The sequence below is a fragment of the Labeo rohita genome, unplaced genomic scaffold (genome assembly GCF_022985175.1).
Source record: "Labeo rohita strain BAU-BD-2019 unplaced genomic scaffold, IGBB_LRoh.1.0 scaffold_105, whole genome shotgun sequence".
Classification (NCBI taxonomy): domain Eukaryota; kingdom Metazoa; phylum Chordata; class Actinopteri; order Cypriniformes; family Cyprinidae; genus Labeo; species Labeo rohita.
This window is the reverse complement of record NW_026127175.1, coordinates 247,831-269,018: the sequence shown is the minus strand read 5'-3', so window position 1 is coordinate 269,018 and position 21,188 is coordinate 247,831. Positions and strand designations below refer to the sequence as shown.

General features: G+C 31.3%; 1 long non-coding RNA gene across 3 annotated transcripts in view; it reads right to left on the bottom strand.

Annotated features, from left to right (window-relative positions):
- Positions 1–21,188, bottom strand: part of LOC127157352 (uncharacterized) — a 126,553-nt gene that overhangs the window by 58,667 nt on the left and 46,698 nt on the right. The window lies entirely within an intron of this gene.

The following is a 21,188-nucleotide window of genomic DNA, read 5'->3' as shown; positions in this document are numbered from 1 at the left end:
CAAATTACTGGCGTGTGCTCACCAGGTTTCAGGTTTCTCAAGTTTTTCTTTAGGTTTTATAGGGTTTTAAAGGATAGTAAGAGTTATAATTGATTTTACAGGATAGTAAATTATTGACCTAGAGAGTCCAGAGAATTGTACTGCAGTTTTTTGGGGTTTTTTTTCCAGACTGAGCAAAAAACCTAGGACTAGTTCGCAAAAGTAGGTTTTGGTGAGTCGAAAGTTAGACTTTTGTTTGATAATTATTGATATTTGCTCTCTGGAGAATCTTTCTGCACAGGTTTGGTTTAAATCAGGCAAAAAACCTTTTTTCCAGGCTCATGATCAAACTTGTTTTTGTTCACTGTAGCGCCCCCGTCAGGCCGATTGGGGTGAGCCTTGGTGACGTTGTTGGCGGTGTGAGTACTACCATCCCTCCAAGTTTCAAGTCTCTACGGTTTACGGTTTGATCTGCACGATGAGTTTTACTTTACAATGTCACCAAAGCTCGCCCCAATTGGCCTGACGGGGGCGCTACAGCGATCAAAAGTACGAAATCGCTCATAACTCCTAAACCGTCAGTCGCAGACTCAATTGTCATATGTCATTGGAATCCTTGGCTCACGCCAGCCGAAATTTTCGGGTATTTTGGATTTTGTGCTAAACCTACTTTTGCGAACCAGTCCGAGGTTTTTAGTCCAGAAAGATTCTATGTGCTTGAACCCCTGAATATGACACAAACGTATAAACTGCACCTGTAAAAGCTGATTTTCCATTGAGCATCCCTGGTGTCCTCCAGCTTCCCCCCTTAGTCTTCAAGTAGACTAAAGATTAAGTAGATTAAGTTACGGCCGCAGAGTGTACACAAACTAGCAGCGCTAAACCCTGCCCGTGTATGAATTTCATCGCATATTACCGCTGGTTATGGATCAACATCCTCCAGTCTGTTGGGAGAAGCCACAGAAATGCATTCGCCGGCCTTAAACGGCGTCTTTGTGACTAATTCATTCTCTCTGCCAACAGCGCTGAGACCTTTAATGGCTTTTTTTGTTGTAAAGAGCAGAAAATTGGATTCTCACCCTACTGACGACAACCTGAGACGCTCTCTGTGCTTTCTAAAAACACATCGCTCTTTTAATAAATTAATCAAATGGCATATTTGTGACCGTTTTAGGCTGGCCTTGTGAGACGTTTCCCTGGAGAAGCTGATATGGTAGGAGATGATGTGAGGTCACGATCCGATCTGAAATATCCCTCTGTTGTAGGTTGGCATTCATTTTATCATCTTTCCTCCCTCCATTCGTCTTTTCTCCCGAGATAAAATCCCATGTCTCTCTTTATCTGTGTTTATCTGTGTTTCACTTTGTATTTTCACTGTTCTCTTGTCGTCTGTCTTTGAAACGTCTCTCGGTCTTTTCCTCTTTTGTGTTTGCGTGAGGTGTAATAAAGATGATGATGAACTCTCCTTTCGGCTGTCGGCGGTTTTGGCTGTCTGCAGCGGTTTGTGCGCCAGCTGTTTCTCTCTCTCTCTGTCACACACGCACCGGCTCCGTTCCAAATCACACCGCGCTGCCTACTGAGGTGGAACCTCATAAGTGACTGATCTGGAAAGGTCTTCAAAAGCGACACATGCAATTGAGACTGAAGTTAGGCTATTATGCTGTGATAACTTGATAGTTTAACAAGCATAAAAATGTACAGCTCGCAAATATTAAATAAAGCACTTGCCAATGTTTTTGGGGGAACTTTTTTTGAACTATTTTTATTAAATGTTTGGAGTACTGAATGAAATAGAAGTAGGTTAACATTACAGTTGTTTTGCTATATGCTATATGCCAATTTCACCAAAATAAGTATCTTAGGATGGGCCAAAAAATAAAAAAAAAGCTAATTGTGACTTTTTAACTTACAATTCCAACTTTTTGAGTCCACAATTGTAAAAAAAAAAAAAGTCAGAATTGTAAGATAAAAAGTCATAATTATCGTGATAAAGACAAAAAATTGTGAGATTTGAATTGTGAGATGCAAACTTGGAACTGCGAAAAGAATAGTCAAAATTCTTTCCATTTTCACATTTATGACTTTTTTCCCCCTCAAAACTACACATGTATATTTTGAAATTGTAAACTGCATTGAATTTAATTAAGACTTTATTTATTTATTATTTTTCCTGTGGTTTTCATATACAGGCTTCAATACAGAATGCTACTTTTTGACTTATATTCCAATTAAAAAAAAAAAAAAACAGGGAACAAAAAATGTAACTAGGTAGCAAAATATCAGTTTAATTAAAAATAAATAAATAAATAAATAAATAAAAAGATCAATGTAGCAATACCAGTAAGCAAGCAAGCAAGCAAGTAAATAAATAAATAAATTACATAAATAAATAAATAAATCCAGTGCAGCACATGGACATTATTGTTAACTAAAACTAAAATCATTTTAAAAAATTGTTACTTTAAATAAAATAAACATTATTACAAGTTTATATTTTTCAATTTTGAATTGCACTGAATTTTATTAAAACCTGAAACCATTAACAACAAATGTAACTTGAAATAAAACAAACATTATATAGTTTATATTTTGCAATTGTGAATTACTGAATTGTATGTATGTATTTATTTATTTATTTATTTATTACTTGCTTTTTAACTACGTAAATATTCTAATTAAAATATATATTAAAAAAATATTGAAACAAAACTGTTTAATTGAGCAGCAAAACTGCACCAGTTTAATTAAAATAAGTGTAAATGTTACCTGAAATAAAGTATCAAGTTTATATTTTTCAATTCTGAATTGCACTGAAATTTATTACTACTATTATTATTATTATTATTATTATTATTATTTAATTAGTTTCCATATGCTACTTTTTAATTTATTTTCTAATTAAAATATCTAAAAACTAAAAATCTTGAAACTAAATTTAACTGAGAAGCAAAACTGCACCAAAAAAAAAAAAAAAAAAATCATTATTTGAAATAAACAAAACAAAACAAAAAACAACAACAACAAAAAAAACAGCTAGTTGTCAAGGTAATATTTCCCATTTTTTATTTCATAGTTATAGAACTATAATGACTAAAAATAATAAATAAAAATGGATAAATAAAATATAGACATGCTTAAAAAAAACTAAAACAAGAATAAAAACAAAAAAATACTAAAACTTTAACTAAAATAAAAGTGAAAAAGAAAATATAATTTAAAAATATTATTTATAAAAACTATAAGAGAATCTCAACACTCCAGTTGCAGCTGCACACAAGTCTTAACATCTAATGTAGTTCTGCTTTGAGTACATTTGTTTCAAAGATTTTTACGATATTTAAATGACACAAAAATAGCATTTTTACAGTGTAAGTAACGTAATTATGCTGTCTAGCTTTGGAACAACATGAGAGCGCAGTCATGATGCCTTAAAATGCTGTCAGTATGAGCCGCTCACTCGGTTTTTCTCTTTCTCTGCCTGTCATTCAGAAGATAAGCATCGTTCAGTCCTTCCCGTGGATCGGTTTTCAGCAAACCGCCTTTTAGCAGCTGGCAGTTTCTTATCGCCCTGCACGGTCCATCTTTGTGTTCTCCCACCGGAGATCAGGAGCAAACTCACACAGACAGACAGACACAGGTAGAGCTCTTCAGATGAACGCTGCGTCTCAGAGCTTTGAGACGACCTTTGACCTTCCTACACATCTTAGAGAGCTGAGCCACCTCTGTGTCACTGAAGAATCTGCTTCACCGACAATCTTCAGATTCACGCTGCGTCAAGACTTTACAGCTTCTCAAAGATCAGCGTGAGCGTCTCTACAGCTCCTCACCAGCCGAGGAGAGAAAACAGCACACTGTTAATCCAAAAATGAGAATTCTGTTGTTTGTTCACTGTCATGAACCCTTTTTTTTCTCGATATGCATATCACCAATGCTGGCATGTTCCAAAGAGGACAATAAAATACTAAAAAATATATATTTTTCCCCCCAGGTAATACATGTTTAAGTTTGGGGTTGGTAAGATTATTTTTATTCTTTTTTTTTATTTATTTATTTTTCCCGTAAGGATGCATTAAATCGACCATAAGTGACAGTTAAAATATTTATAAAGTTACAAAAAATGCTATTCTTTTGAATTTTCCATTCATCTGTGAATGCTGAAAAAATTGCAATTCTCTATTTTATTTTATTTTATTTTATTTTATTTTATTTTATTTTATTTTATTTTATTTTATTATTTTTATTTTATTATTTTTATTTATTTGTTTATTTTTTTATTTTTTTTTATTTTATTTTATTTTATACAGCTTCTACATAGAAAGCTACTTTTGGCTTATATTCCAATTAAAATATCTAATTATTGATCTAATTATTTATTTTATTATTATAAAATAAAATAAAATAAAATAAAATAAAATAAAATCCCAAAAAAGACATTAAACTAAAACCATAAAAAAACATTACTTGAAATAAAAAACCATTAACCCCAAACCCTAAAAGTAATCCCATTTTTGTTTTGTTTAAACTGATAAATAAAAATGAATACATAAAATATAGACATGCTTAAAAAACTAATACAAGAACAAACAAAAACAAAAATGCTAAAACTTTAAAATAAAAGTGAAATAAAATATAATTAAAAAATCCAATGCAGCACAAATAAAACTAAAATGATTAAAAAATGAAAATATTAATAATTTGAAAACAAAAACACGTCAATGCAATATTTCACATTTTTGTTATAGAACTAACAACTAAAACTAATAAATCAAAATGAATAATTAAAATATATGCATGCTTAAAAATCTAATACAAGAACAAATACACAACAAACTACTGAAACCAACCAAAAATAGTGAAAAAGAATATATATAGCTACATAATAAAAAAATAAAATATGTATAATTTATTTAATATTAATTAATATTAATTCAATATTTAATGTTTATAACTTTTTTTAAATTTTCAAAAAAATTTTATTATGTTATGATTTTATTGCATTTTATTGTGTTAGTTAATTGCGTTTTTTTTGTTGTTGTTATTTTTACTTTATATCAAAATAACCCAACTGCAGTTTGATTGCGATGAATTGAAATGAGCAATGAAAAAACATGATTTTATGAGTTATCTGTTTTTGCAAATGAACTCTTCAGTTATTTATAAAATATTTCATTAATATTAGCTATAAATAACACACTTCAATTATTCATTTTAATATTACTTTATGCATTACATAAAGACTAAAATCAAACTGCAAACTCAAAAATAGAACACTGACGCACGATTTATATAATTTATATAATCTACAATCAATCTACAGTTAGCAAAGTGTGACTACTTCTGAAATCCCTTACTAAGATTTAGATATCCAGCTGAAAAGCAACAGATGAGCGTCGGCACGTAATTAAGTGGTATCAGTTCCTCAGGCTTTTCTGCATGACAATGAGACGTTGTTTCTCTCACCGTCGTCTGCTCATTAGACTCGATGCGCGTCCGTTCCGCCGCACGGATGCGTTTCAAAGCTGAGAGGAGGATGCGTTACACGCCGCCGCTTCTGTCATGCACACAAACACACGCGTGCTTTCATCCTCGGCTGTTGTTGCTCGCTCGAGTCTGTGGGGAGATGCTAAGCGAGCCGTGGCAGCCGCCGCCGCCGCCGCTCTCGGTTTCATTTCAAGTGTTTCCTCGCTAAATACAAGCGCACTAGCTTCGTGTTTCTCATGGGCACCTGCCACACTGACAGAAGTTTCCTGACAGGCAGGCCAACTCGGAAAAACCACGGCAGCCTCAAAGGACAGACAGACAGACCGGCGGTTACGCAACTCCTCCAGCAGCTCCTCTCAGGGTGTTGTGATGCTCAAACCCTGTTTACCTGCTCTGTCTGCGCTTTCCTCCTGTGAGCCTTTTTTACATCAGACAAAACATCCTCAAAACACACCCAAACCTTTCTAAATCGGAGAGTCAAGGCCTGCTGGTGTGTTTGCTCTCAGAGGTGGGCTCTGTTAAAAGTTGAAAACAGTGTCGTTTTTTAACAACACATTGCATTTTCAGTATTAATTGTCCATAAAATGTCTCTTTTTGGAATGAGGAGGAAATATGTCCTGCTCTGGAATTGTGTCAAGTGTGTATCTGGTCGTCCAATGCAAAACGCACACAAAAATGGTCTTTTAGAATTCAAATCAAATATTTATCAAATAAATAATTTGTAGAGCAGAGCTCTTTGGAGTATTTATAGCTTTTTTTTAGTCTGAGAGATACTAATACGGTCTATCTACGGCCTAACTTTAGACAACAAAATCATAACTTTGGGTTTTTAATACACTTGGGGTTTTTTGCACTAGCGTTTATGAATGTGAAATTTAGTCAAAAATGTAAGTGAACAGGTTAAATAAAAACTAGAGGAAAGTCTGTGAAGCACAGAGCTGCTCATAAATGTTTGGCTCACAAATAATTATCATACAAATAGTAACACGCAAGAATATAAAATCACAATAATAGTAATAACTGTATCAGCTGTTTTCTCAGACAAGCATCACTGTACGTTTTGCCCATAAAATAAAAAATAAAATAATATAACCCAAGAAACAAATAATAATAAAATAATATAACCCATGAAAAACTGGCCATACAATAAAAAATAACCCATGAAAATAAAATAAAATAAAAATAATTCTTATAAAAAAATAAATAATCGTGAAAAAAATAGCCATAAAATAAAATAACCCATGAAAAATAGGCCATAAATAAAATTTAATTTAATTTAATTTAAATAACTTGTCCATAAAATAAAAAATACCTACGAAAATAAAATAAAATAAAACATAAATTAAAAAAAAAAATGTAGAAATTAAATTAAATTAACATTAAAATAAAATACTCATGAAAAATGGCCATAAAATAAAATAAAATGAATAAATTAAAATAATCATTTAAAAAGGCCATAAACTAAATTAAACTAAAATAATTAATATTAATATTAATATTATAAAATACTCGTCAAAAATTAGCCATAACATAAAAACAAATACTTACAAAATTAAAATGAAATGAACTGAAATTAAATTAAATTAAACATTTCTTTAAAAAGGCCATAAACTAAATTAAACAAAAATAAAATAAAAAATTAAATTAAATTAAATTAAAAGTAATCAAAGAAATTAAAGAAAAATGGCCATAACATAAAATGAAATGAAATAAAATAAAATAATCATTTAAAAAGGCCATAAACTAAACTAAACTAAAATGATTAATATTAATATTATAAAACACTCATCAAAAATTAGCTATAAAAAAAAAAAAAAAAAAATCCACAAAAATTAAAATGAAATTAAATTTAATTTAATTAAACAATCATTTAAAAAGGCCATAAACTAAATTAAATTAAACTAAAATAAACTAAGAAATAAAATAAAATTTAATTAAAATATTATAAAAATTACAATAAAAAAAATACTCATGAAAAATGTCCATAAGCTAAACTAAACTATCATAAAAAAAAATAATTATATATATATATATATATATATATATATATAAAACCCAAGAAAATTGGGTAAAATAAAATAAAAAATAAAATAAAATAAAATATTCAGAATATTTAGAGCATTCAGTAAAAAAGTACATATTCCCATGAAAGTGAGACAGGTCTTTTCATTGAAGCCACTGAATTATTTCAAGTTTTAAAGCCAGTTTATGGTCATCCTATCTTCATTAAGGGTTGCTGCATATTCAATTTTAAAAATTCACGTGCTCAAAAATGGCAAGCAAGCAAAAAAAAAAAAAAAAAAAACTGATTTATCATCAGTCAGTCTCTTCCAAACTAAATGGACAGCTCTTGGCTAAAATTGTCGCCACATTCACTCAAATAAAAGACATTTATTTCCACAAACCCTTGTATTTTTTCACTCCGACATCTTTGTGATGTACCATCATTAAATGCAAAGTGCCCTATTTTATTGTCTTCCACACCCTGTCTGTCAGTGTGAAGTCTTTATCCAAATTCTGTCATGCAAAATCACATTTAATGTTACTGCAATCTCCACGTCTCTGTTTTCGGCCGCCACTCTGACTCTGATGATGAATTACGCCGCACCGTCGAACACTAACGCACATGTTGACGGTAATGACTCAGTCCTGTTGTCAGATTCAGATTCAGACAGTATTAGAGTGGAGTTATTAACTAGCGGTCCGGCGGTGACGCGGGTGGTTTGTGTGGAGGATGAGAGCGGCCCAGCGAGCGGTAGATTGAATGTATTGAGGGCAGATGGGACGTGTTGAGTGTCGATTGTCCTCAAAGAGCCGTAAGAGCAGAACACAGCTGCGAGCTTCAGACTCTTTTAGGGCCGCGGGTTGATTTTAAACTGCTTGATTGCGACTCGATAAATCCCAAACACAAACTATAGAGACTCTAATGCTTTAAAATCAATGTGAAATGCAGTTTCTATGCAAACACACACAAAAACTGTGGACTTGATTTAAAAAAAGCTAAACACTCAAATACTGAGAGTGCCAAATAGAGACACACACACACACAGTGAATTTAAGACTGTTTACTAGTTAGTTGAACTGAACTAAGAGCTAAGAGGTTAAAATCAAGCATTCCTGTTCATTTTTTTGTTTTGCTCAAGGAAAAATATCTATAAAATAAAATAACCCATTAAAAATAGGCCATAAATAAAATAAAATAGTCCTATTTTAAGTATTTAGAGTATACTGGTTATACAATAAAATAAAATAAATTAAAATAGTCCTATTTTATGTATTTAGAGTATACTGGCTATAAAATAAAATAAAATAAAATAAAATTGAAAAAAATAAAATAAAACAAAACAAAACAAAACAAAACAAAACAAAATAAAATAGTCCTATTTTAAGTATTTAGAGTATTCTGGCTGTAAAATAAAATAAAATAAAATAAAATAAAATAAAATTAAATTAAATAGTCCTATTTTAAGCATTTAGAGTATTCCGGCTATAAAATATAAATAAAATAAAATAAAATAAAATGTGAAGAAAAATCCTGAATTTTTTTCCTCAAAAACCATAATTTCTTTACGACTGATCACTAACAATAGAGTGTGACTCCAAAATATCAATTTCTTGATTTCTTTTTTTTTTTTTTTTTTTTTTTTTTTTTTTTTATATATGAGACAATGTCTTAGTTTTCAAATGTCAGTTTATATCAAAATTTGAGCAATAAATTCCATTCTGGCGCTCTTTAAAGTGTTGTAACAGATTGCTGTAGCCGCACATGAAATGATCATCTTTTCCTCTTTACTACTAGTTATAGCAGCAAATAAACATGAATTAACAGTAGATTTGAAAGAAACAAAACAACTTACTGAAATGAAATGTGTATATCCAAATGAATCAATATTGAATCTAGATCATATCTGAATCAAACTGCAAACTTATGAAGTGAAATCAAATTAAATCAGACATTCGTCTCAATGCCCAGCCCTGTTTGCTTCTGAGTGGAACAGTATATTCAAGTGAGAATAATGTTGGTTTGGAACTTGATTTCACACTTTGGTAATGGACTGGATCATAAAAACCAGGACGTTTCATACTGGGAAATGGAAAGCAAAATGTGAAAGGTGTCTCTCTCTGATTCTAAAAGAACGTGTTATTCTTTATTTTTGCTGTGGGAGCTCTTTAGAGGTGACTCGGGTGCTCGGGCTTGGAGCAGATCACTGGATCAGCTTTTTTCAAGGTCTTTTCTCTGCAGGGACAGAAAGAGAGAGAGACCGAGAACCAAAGGCCCAGAGATCCTCAGAGTCAGTTCACTCCGTTACTGTTATTTGGAGATTCACTTTACAGAAAGTCTGTGAAGAACTTCAGGTTTATTTATCTGCTTTGTCATAATAGTGTAAGCATATATTTATTCACAATTGACCTAGAATACAAAACAAAACAAAACAAAAAATAAAATAAAATAAAAATACTATACAAAAAAACCCATAAAAAATAGGCCATATAAAAAAATAGCTCATTAAAGATAAAATAATAAAATAAAATAATGAATAACTTATATATAACTTATATAATAAAAATCCTTAAAATAAAATTTAATTAAATAATCAATGGAAAACTGGCAATAAAATAAAAAAATAACACATGAAAATTTGGTAATAAAAAATAAAATAAAATAAAATAAACTCAAAAACAAAAAATTGCCATATCAGTTATTTATTCAGACAAGCATCACTGTTTGCCAGTAAAATGAAATAAAATAAAATAAAATAAAATAAAATAAAATAAAATAAAATAAAATAAAATAAAATAAAATAAAATAAAATAAAAATAACCCATGAAAAATTTGCAATAAAATAAAATAAAATAAAATAAAATAAAATAAAAATAAAATAAAATAAAATAAAATAAAATAAAATAAATCATTAAAAATAAACTAAAATAAATAAAATAAAATAAACTCAAAAACAAAAAACAGCCATATCAGCTAATTATTCAGACAAGCATCACTGTTAGTTTTGCCAATAAAATAAAATAAAAAAATAAATAAAATAAAATAACCCATGAAAAATTGGCCATAAAAAAATCCAATAAAGTAAATAACTCATTAAAGATAAAATAATAAAATAAAATATTAAATAAATAACTCATTAAAAATTGTCCATAAAATAAAATAAAATAAAATAAAAATTAAAATAAAATAAAAATAAAATAAAAATAAAATAACCATTTTGCCAATAATAAAATAAAAAAATAAAATAACTCATGAAAAATTGGCCATAAAATAAAAACAAAATAACCCATGCAAAATTAGCCATAGAATTAAAAAATTAAATACAATAAAATAAATAACACATTTAAAATCGAATAAAATAATAATAATAATAATAAAATAACTCCATAAAATCAAATAAAATCATGTCTGAAAAATAATGTCTGTAGTTCTGTCCATAAAAAATAAAACAAATAAAAGCAATTTAAAACAAAAATAATTTTATAATTAAAGTACAGTGTATAAAGATTATAAACTTTGTAAACAATCACTTGGCTTACAAAAATACAAATACAAAGTAATCAGTGCAATTTAGCACGTCAACTTCTCTGTAGTATTTCATGTCAACTACCCTTTTATAATGCTGAATTCATTACTGTACACGATGCCTGAGGCTGGTAGCTGCCGTCTGATTATAATCTGATTGATTAGAATGTCTGATTCAATTACCCTTGACAAAAAAAATCAATTATTTCATAAAATGACATGCTTTTTCAACAGTGAAGGTTGGCTCATCTACAACAAAATTATTCTTGACTGTAACAATTAGTCATGTTTTATTCAGTCATCAGTAGTACCAGTGGCTTAAAATGTAAAATGTGTTTACTTAAAATAAAAGTTTTGATTTAAAATTAAATACTTTAAATATAAAAAATGTGTAAAAATCAAAGAAAAATATATAAATAATATACATGTATATATAGTCTAAGTAATGCATTTAGCTCAAAGTCAAATTGAAAACAACTGGAAATAAAATAAAATAAAATAAATAAAACATGAAATATATAAATATTATACATGTATATATCGTCTAAGTAATACATTTAGCGCCAAGTCAAATTGAAAACAATTGGAAACTGGATAAACTAAAGTAAGATAAAATTAAATACCCATGAAAAATTAGCCATAAAATAAAATAAATAATCATATAAGCTATTTATTCAGACGAGCGTCACTGTTAGTTTTGCAGATAAAATAAAATAAAAACATGAAAAACTGACCATAAAAAAACCCAAAATAACCTATGAAAAATTAATGCCATAAAATAAAATAAAATAAAATTAAATTAAATTAAAAAAATAAAATAAAATAAAATAAAACCCAGGAAAAATGAATGCCATAAAAAAAAGAAAAATAAAATACAATAAAATAAATAACTCATTAAAGATAAAATAATAAAATAAAATAAATAACTCATTAAAAATTTGTCCATAAAATAAAAAACCCCATAAAAAAATTAATGCCATAAAATACAAGAAAAATGAAATACAATAAAATAAATTACTTGTTAAAGATAAAATAAAATAAAATGAACAACTCATTAAAACTGTCAAATAAAATAAAATAAAATAAAATAAAATAAATAACTCATTAAAAATTGTCCATAAAATAAAATAAAAAACCCCATAAAATAAAAGAAAAATAAAATACAATAAAATAAATAACTGGTTAAAGATAAAATAATAAAATAAAATGAACAACTCATTAAAATTGTCCATAAATAAAATAAAATAAAATAAAATAAAATAAAATAAAATAAAATAAAAATATCAGCTAACTGACCATAAAATGCATGCTTTTTCACAATGAAGACTGGCTCATCTACAACAAAATTATTCTTGACTGTAATAATTAGTCATGTTTTATTCAGTCATCACTAGTACTAGTGGCTTAAAATATAAAATGTTTTTATTTAAACAAAATAAAAAATGTTAAGCTTTAAACGCTAAAAAAAAAAGTGTCAAAATAAAATAGAAATATATAAATGATACTTTGAGCTCCAAGTCAAATTGAAAACAGTTGGAAATTGGAAAAGATCCTGTTGTTCTCCTCGAGTGCATTCTGAGACGCTGACCTGTTCCAACAATAATAAGTGTCAAAATAAAGCACCGTTTCTGCTACGCTTGACGAGACTAACTAATCACGTACACACCGGGGTTTGTTATCCACACCATGTGGAGCGGCTGTCAATACTCGTCTGGCAGAAAAACCGTGGCTGTTTTCACATTAGGACAAACTGCTTATATCTGTGTTTACAGATCTGCACCTTCCACCGGAGCCCAGACGAGACGAGACGAGACGGTCTAATGAAACCGGTTCAACCTTTGACCCGAATAAACACATGAGGAGAAACTCAAGACAACGGATCATCTGCAGACGCCTTTGACTCTGTGCTGAGGGTCATCAGTGAGCTTTAATTACATAAAGAGGCGAATAAATTGAGTTTCACAAGCACAGACAGATGGACGGATTACTGGAGCTCGATGCGACACGGATCAAATTCACAACCGCACACACTGTTCTCCTGAACTTCCTGCTTTTTCTGTGCAAATGACTTTATTATGCTGAAACCTTATGAAAGCAATGACCCTGTGAAACGCTAAAAACCTGTTGCATTCTGGGAGGCGTCACACAATGCTTCTCAATAATAACCGTATGAGAGATTTCAGTGGGATTCACTGGAACGAGAGTAATTTAGAGTAATTCAGTGGAATGAACAAAATTTGCCTGGTTTTAAAATCATTATGATCATTACAGGTTGTATAATTTCCATTGGGCTAAAAAGCATTAAAAAAAAAAGCATCTTTAAACCATATTAGTGCTGTTTGCCAGGACATGCATCACATTTACTTTTGTTCATATTTAGAGTTGGTGATTTAAACTAAACCATTACACTATAAATGAAAATTGCACACAACTACTGTTATTAAATACTCTGTGCATAATACCATCCTTCTTCAGCAATAACCTAAATTAAAATATATACAAACTACTGGATATTTAATATTTTAAACAGAATCATATATTGGGGGTCACTTATTTTATTTTATTTTATTTTGTTTTGTTGTTTGATTTAATTTTATTTAATGGGCAAAACTAACAGTGATGCCTGTCTGTACAAATGGATTTTATTTTATTTTATTACTTTATTTAAAGGACAAAACTATCTACTATAAGCGAATTTTGTCTGAGTAAACAGTTAATATGGTTGTTTTATTTATTTATTTTTTTCCTCTTATTTTAATTTTAGGGTGAAAACGAACGGTGATGTGATGTGATGTGAATGATTTCATTTTATTTTTTTTTTTTTTTAAATTTAATTTAATTTAATTTTACTTTACAAACAAACTGTGATGCCTGTCTGAATAAATAGATTATTTTATTTTATTTTATTTTATTTTATTTTATTTGACTTTACAAACAAACTGTGATGCCTGTCTGAATAAATAGATTTAATTTTTTTCATTTAATTTTATTTAATTTTATTTAATTTTATTTAATTTAATTTAATTTAATTTTATTTAATTTTTTTATTTTATTTTATTTTATTTTATTTTATTTTATTTTATTTTATTTTATTTTATTTTATTTTATTTTATTTTATTTTATTTTATTTTATGGGCAAAACTAACAAACAACGATACCTGTCTGAATAAAAAGATTTTATTTTATTTTATTTTTGTCTGTGTAAACACAGTTAATATGGCCATTTTATTTTTTTATATTTTTTTCTCTTATTTTTATTTTAGGGTGAAAACAAATGGTGATGTTTGTCTGAATATACTTTTTAGCTGTTACTTTTTTAGCTGTTATTTTATTTTATTTTATTTTAGTGCACAAAACTAACAGTGATTTTTGTCTGAATTAACATAAATAATATGGTTATTTATTTTATTTCTTTTATTTTATGGTTATTTATTTATTTATTTAGTTTAAACTAACAGTGATGCCTGTCTGAGTAAACAGCTATTTTATTATGTTGTTTTTATTTTACAACTTTATTCAGCCCATAAGGTATTAAATTCAAAAGTGACAGTAAAGACATTTACAATGTTACAAAAGATTTCCATTTCAAATAAATTATGTTCTTTTGAACTTTCTATTCATCAAAGAATCCTGAAAAATAAAATGTATCACAGTTTCCACAAAATATTGTGCAGCACAACCGTTTTCAACACTGATAATAATCAGAAACGTTTCTTAAGCAGCAAACAGAATCACTTCTGCCTTTTCTGATTATAGTTAAACTCTCTGTTTGTCTATCTGTGGTATCAGACCGGTTTCTAGTCGTCTCTCATGGGTGAGTTAGTCGTTCGCACACAAATGAAACCTAAAACCTCAAATCTCTCTGATTGATTCCTCACCCCGTCGCGAAGCAGCTGATGGGCAATTAGCGCACGTCAGGCTCTCGTCATGGGTTTTTTCTTGCATGGTCAGGATTTAATTGCGGAGCCGTTTCAAATGAAGAAAGCTGTCTTTTGTCCAATTTGTAGTGTTTTATGTACAGATCAGAAGTAAACAGAGCGTCTCGGCGGATTACAAGGTTGTATCCGAGGAAAGTCAATACAAGTCCCTGAATGATGATTAGAGCGAGAGAGAGAGAGAGAGAGACAGAAAGAGAGAGGTAAGAATAAGCAGGTAGAAAAAGTCCTGCAGTAAAGCATAAGTAGGCTTGTGTTCAGTAATCATGTGAAACATGAGCTCTGTGTGAACACCTGCTGAGCTGGACACCGCTCAAGATCACTGACGAAGGTTTGCAAGAAACTTCCTCTTATTAGTGCCCATTTCATTCTGCAGCATACATAAATAATAAATAAACTACTGTTTCCCCAATAAGAATAACTTAAAGGAGAAGTCCAATCCAAGGCAGTATAAATGCAGCTTCAAACAATCACAAATGCAGTTGTAAACAATCCCAGCCGAGGAAAAAAGGGTCTTATCTAGTGTAACAATTGATTATTTTCATAATAAAAAAAAAATATACAATTTAAATACTTTTTCATCTCAAATGCTCATCTTGTCTTGCTCTCCCTGAACTCTGTGTATTCTGGCTCAAGACAGTTAGTGTATGTCAAAAAACTCAGATCGCATTTTCTCCCTCAACTACAAAAATCATTTCAAAATCATCCTACATCACTGCAGAAGTACCGACACAGTCTTTACAAAGTGAACATGCAAAGAAGATCAAACACCCTTTACAAAAAAGGTAAAACAGTGATATAGGACGATGTCAAGGTTGAGGGAGAACATGAGATGGGAGTTTTTCCACATACACTAACTGACATGAACTGGAACAAAAACAGTCCAGGCAGAGTGAGACAAGACGAGCGTTTGAGATTAAAAAGTATATAAATTGTATTATTTTTAATTAAAATAACCGATTGTTACACTAGATAAGACTCTTCTTCCTCAGCTGGGATCGTTTACAACCGCATTTGTGATCGTTTGAAGCTGCACTTAAACTACGTTTTGGAAGTCCAAATTCGGGGCGCCATATCAGTCCATTATATGAAGAAAAATCCTGAAATGTTTTCGTCAAAAAACAATTTCTTTATGACTGAAGAAAGAAAGACATGAACATCTTTGATGATTCACATTATATGTGAATCTTTGTTTTGGAAGTGGACTTCTCATTTAATATCCTAAAAGAAAAAAGAGACATCTACTTGAGAAACAACATTATTTTTAAAGAATATACCTTAAATTAAGTCAGCACTTTCTCTAGTTTTATGCATAAATCTGGCAACATTAGATGAGGATGCTACGCTGACTGCAAAATATACATCTATCTATATTTTTCTCTTTCCTTCCATCTTTCTTTCTTTCTTTCATATCCATCCATCCTTCTTTGTTCCATCATCCATCCTTTCTTTCTTTCTTTCTTATTCATCCATCTTTCTGTTTGTTCCATCCATCCATCCTTCCTTCCATCTTGCTTGCTTTCTTTCTTACATCTATCCATCCTTCCTTCCTCATATCCTTCCATCCATCCATCCATCCTTACTTCCTGCTTTCTTTCTTATATCCATCCATCCTTCCTTCCATCCTGCTTTCTTTCTTATATCCATCCATCTATCCTTCTTTCTTGCTTGCTTTCTTTCTTATATCTATCCATCCTTCCTTCCTCATATCCTTCCATCCATCCATCCTTACTTCCTGCTTTCTTTCTTATATCCATCCTTCCTTTCATCCATCTTACCTTCTCACATCTATTCATCCATCCATCTTGCTTGCTTTCTTATATCCATCCATCCTTCCTTATATCCATCTGTCTGTCCATCCATCCATCCATCCAGCTTTCTTTCTTATATCCATCCATCTAACCTTTCTTGCTTGCTTTTTTCCATCCATCCATCCATCCATCCATCCATCCATCCATCCATCCATCCTTCCATCTTGCTTGCTTTCTTTCTTATATCTATCCATCCTTCCTTCCTCATATCCTTCCATCCATCCATCCATCCATCCATCCTTACTTCCTGCTTTCTTTCTTATATCAATCCATCCTTCCTTCCATCCATCTTACTTTCTCACATCCATCCATCCATCCATCTTGCTTGCTTTCTTACATCCATCCATCCTTCCTTATATCCATCTGTCCATCCGTCCATCCATCCATCCTGCTTTCTTTTTTATATCCATCCATCTATCCTTCTTTCTTGCTTGCTTTTTTCCATCCATCCATCCATCCATCCATCCATCCATCCATCCATCCATCCATCCATCCATCCTTCCTTCCATCTTGCTTGCTTGCTTGCTTACATCTATCCATCCTTCCTTCCTCATATCCTTCCATCCATCCATGCTTACTTCCTGCTTTCTTTCTTATATCCACCCTTCCTTTCATCCATCTTACTTTCTCACATCTATTCATCCATCCATCCATCTTGCTTGCTTTCTTACATCCATCCATCCTTCCTTATATCCATCTGTCCGTCCATCCATCCATCCATCCATCCATCTTTCTTTCTTACATCCATCCTTCATATATTTGTCTGTCCGTCCATCCATCTTGCCTTCTTTCTTATATCCATCCATCCATCCTTCGTTCCTTCCATCCATCTTGCTTGCTTGTTTTACATCCATCCATCCATCCATCCATCCATCCATTTATCCCCCTATTCCGTCTGTCTATCCGTCTGTCTGTCTGTCTGTCTGTCTGTCTATCTTAATATAGCTCTACTGGTAAGCAGCATCTGTTGGTCTCACACAGCTGTGGTGTGACTCTTCAGCTCTCTTCCTTTAATTAAGTCCCGTATTTGGCTCAGATTCCTCCAGAGATGCGGCTGTAATCTCGGCGCGTCTCTCAGGGCGTTGTGTTTAGACGGCTGATGTTATTGTGCTCCCCTGATGTCACGAGGTCCACAGCAGCGCCTGCATGAAAGCAATCTCATTGAGCGCTGGAGTGGAGTGGATTCTGATTGGCTGCGGTTGATCCCGACACCTGAGCGGCGCACAAGAGCCGGCTCTCCTGATTAGCGGCGCACGATCCGTCCCTCAAGAGCGCCTCTCTCGCTAACAGAGCTGTTAGAGAAAGCGGTTGACCTTATGAGGCCGGGGAGGCTGTGTTTTGTCGGCGGAGATGAATCCGAGCGCTCGAAGAATGGAGTTCAATGAAAGCAATTCGCAGCAATGAAACATCTCTGCGTGCCTGAAAAGGCCACAACTAGTCTTTGTGAGTACGACGTGTCCTGCTGAGGCCAAGAAATCGCTCTTAACCCACAACGCACAGGAAACGCTCCCTGCTCCCAATTTTTGCGGGTAATTTCTCTACGTCGTCGGCACCGCGAGCGATGGCGTTCCTGTGGTGATTCGCAGAGGATTCCTCAATTGTCCTTAATTATTTGAGTGGGAGATTTGAGCAGAAACAATGAGAGCCAAAGCTTTGCTCCCAGCACTGACGCTCTGTGTTTTAGTACAATGAGCCAAATTAACTAAATCTGGAAAACAAACTAAATACATTTGTTTCCGGAGCACGGATCACGTGACGCTGAAGACTAGAGTAATGATGCTGAAAATTCAGCTTTGCATCATAGGAACAAATTACATTTTAACATATAGTCACAAAGAAAACAGCTATTTTAAATTGCAATAATATTTCAGATTTTTACACTATTTTTGGTCAAATAAACACAGCCGTGGTGAGCAGAATAGACCGTTTCAAAAACATTAAACAGTCTTACTCACCCAGACATGCATATACGCATTGTGTTGAACTACAGTTTCTTCAGCATTAGATCTACAGCACAGAAAAGAGTTCAGGAAGCAGACAGGAAACACTTAAGAGGAACAGAACCGCCGGAGTTCAGTCACAGCGCTTTTATGTAACCTTCATTCCTTCCATCTGATCCAGTTCGGCAGCAGAAATGCTACGGCGTTCCTGAGCTCCGGCTGAGAGCGGCTTTTTCAATCCTCTGAGCACTTCAGGATAATCCTTTTCTCTTTCTTTATTGAAAAATGTGTTTAGATTGAAAATAGTATCAAAGAAAATGCCTTTTCAGCTCGAGTCTCTGAGGAAAACCAAATGAGCCAAATGAAATCATGCAAAAGTCCCATGACCGGCGTATATGAGGACTGCCAAAAATTAATTAATTGTTAACACTGCTAAATATATTTATCACAGCTAACGCAGTGGCCTAACGTGACACCGTTACCACTTCATTCAGTTCTGGGTGATTCCTACAAACTTACAAAAACAAAACACCCTCATATAAATAAGGAAAACCAGAAACGAGATCACTTTAATTTCTATGTTGTTTCTACTAAACAGATAATAAGACAGGAAATACAGAATGAGATGAGGAGCCCAGTAATCAAGAGTCTCAAACATGCCAAAAACCATCTTGCTATGACAAGATCTCAATATGACTTCAAACAATTCTCATCAAATCATCTGAGCTGATCTACATTCATTTCACAGCTCTAACTCTTATTAAATGACTAATTTGGGTCTGTTTTATCTATCAGAATGCACAGCTTCATGAAAGAAAATGTATTTCTATTTAAAAAGAAATTACATGTAATTTTAAAGGGTTATTATAGTTAAAACTAAAACTTAAATTCTTTATCTAATAAAATGACAAAATCTCACAACAGAATTACTAAAACTTAAAAATACTAAAACATTTTATTTGCGCTAGTGATCAAGGCAAAATTTATTTTTTAATACGTGATGTACTAAAAAACTAAAAGTAACACAATCAAAACTGTACAGACATATTTACAAAAAACAAAAAAACAAAATTAATAAGCAAATACTAATAGAAAAATTACAAAATATCACAACAAATTCTCAACTAAAGTAAAAATAAAAATAAAAACTGTATTAATATCTCACAGCTCCTATACAGAATAAAAAAAAAAAAAAAAAAAGAATATGTTTTTTTTTTTCTTCCCAAAATATAAAAATATATATTATATATATAAAATATATTTCAATATATACCAAAAAAAGGGCCAAAAAAAATATTTGTTAAAATAAAAAATAAAATATATATTTGTTGTTGTTTTTTTCTTTGTTTGTTTGTTTTTTGCCATATGGAAGACACTAAACAAACAGTGACATGCCTAAAATTAAAAATCATGAAAAAAAAAAAAAAAAAAAAAAAAAAAAAAAAAAAAAATATGTATTTATTTGCTACTAAATTTACTACTTTGCTAATAAAATAAAATAAAATAAAATAAAATAAAATAAAATAAAATAAAATAAAATAAAATAAATCTTATTTTAGTTTAGGTACCAAAGCAACGTTTTTTTTATTTAGTTTAACTTGATGTATTAAAATAACTCGAACCAAAACTAAAATAAAAATGATTGAAAAACTATACTGACATACGTATAAACAGAAACTGTTAAAAATGACAAAAAATGCAACAAAATGCATTTTTTAAAATTAAAATGGAAAATATACATTACAAAAGTTGATTAAAAAATATCACTGATTCTAAAATAACACTGAAAAACTGTGAATTTGTCTAAGAATGTGTTAAAAACAGATAAAGACAAACACAGAGGTGCTCAGATTGATCCGAGTATGACTGGATAACCGTAAAAGAGCCTGGAGAGCTCATTCTCAGCGCATGTGTTCATAACACTGGTTTTGTTTTCCTCATTTTGGCTGAACAGAAGCACAAACACGCATCCGTACAGCAGGTGTTTGCAGTGTGTCCTTGTGCGTGCCTCAAACTAGTCCTTCGGTAATGAAACAGCCACTTCCCGCGGTTCACAATATCGCCGGTGACGTGTGGCGGTAGCCAAAATCTATCACGCTGTCACGCGTTTCTACTGCTCAAAAGTTTGCAAACAAATGACAGTCAGAACAACAGATCCCGAGAACGGCACACAAAGAATCAATGCCACAACTGACCAATCACAATCAAGAATCCCAAAGAGGCATCTAATGCATCTATTCATCCATTTTATTCAAATCTGAACTATTTTCCTGTTTGTTTTGTTTATTAGACATGACCGCACACGTACCTAAAGCCTCTCGCCAACACTGAAGTGCTCCATATGCAACACAGATCCAAAATGAACGCTTGCCAAACACCACATGAAAAATAAAATGTGCTTTGCAGAGTAAACAAAATGTTTCTGGCCTGTTGGCCAGGATCATGATCTGAAGCAAAACAAAACAAGGATAACTTTTGTGCATCAGCTGAATAATTATCATCACACTTTAAAGCT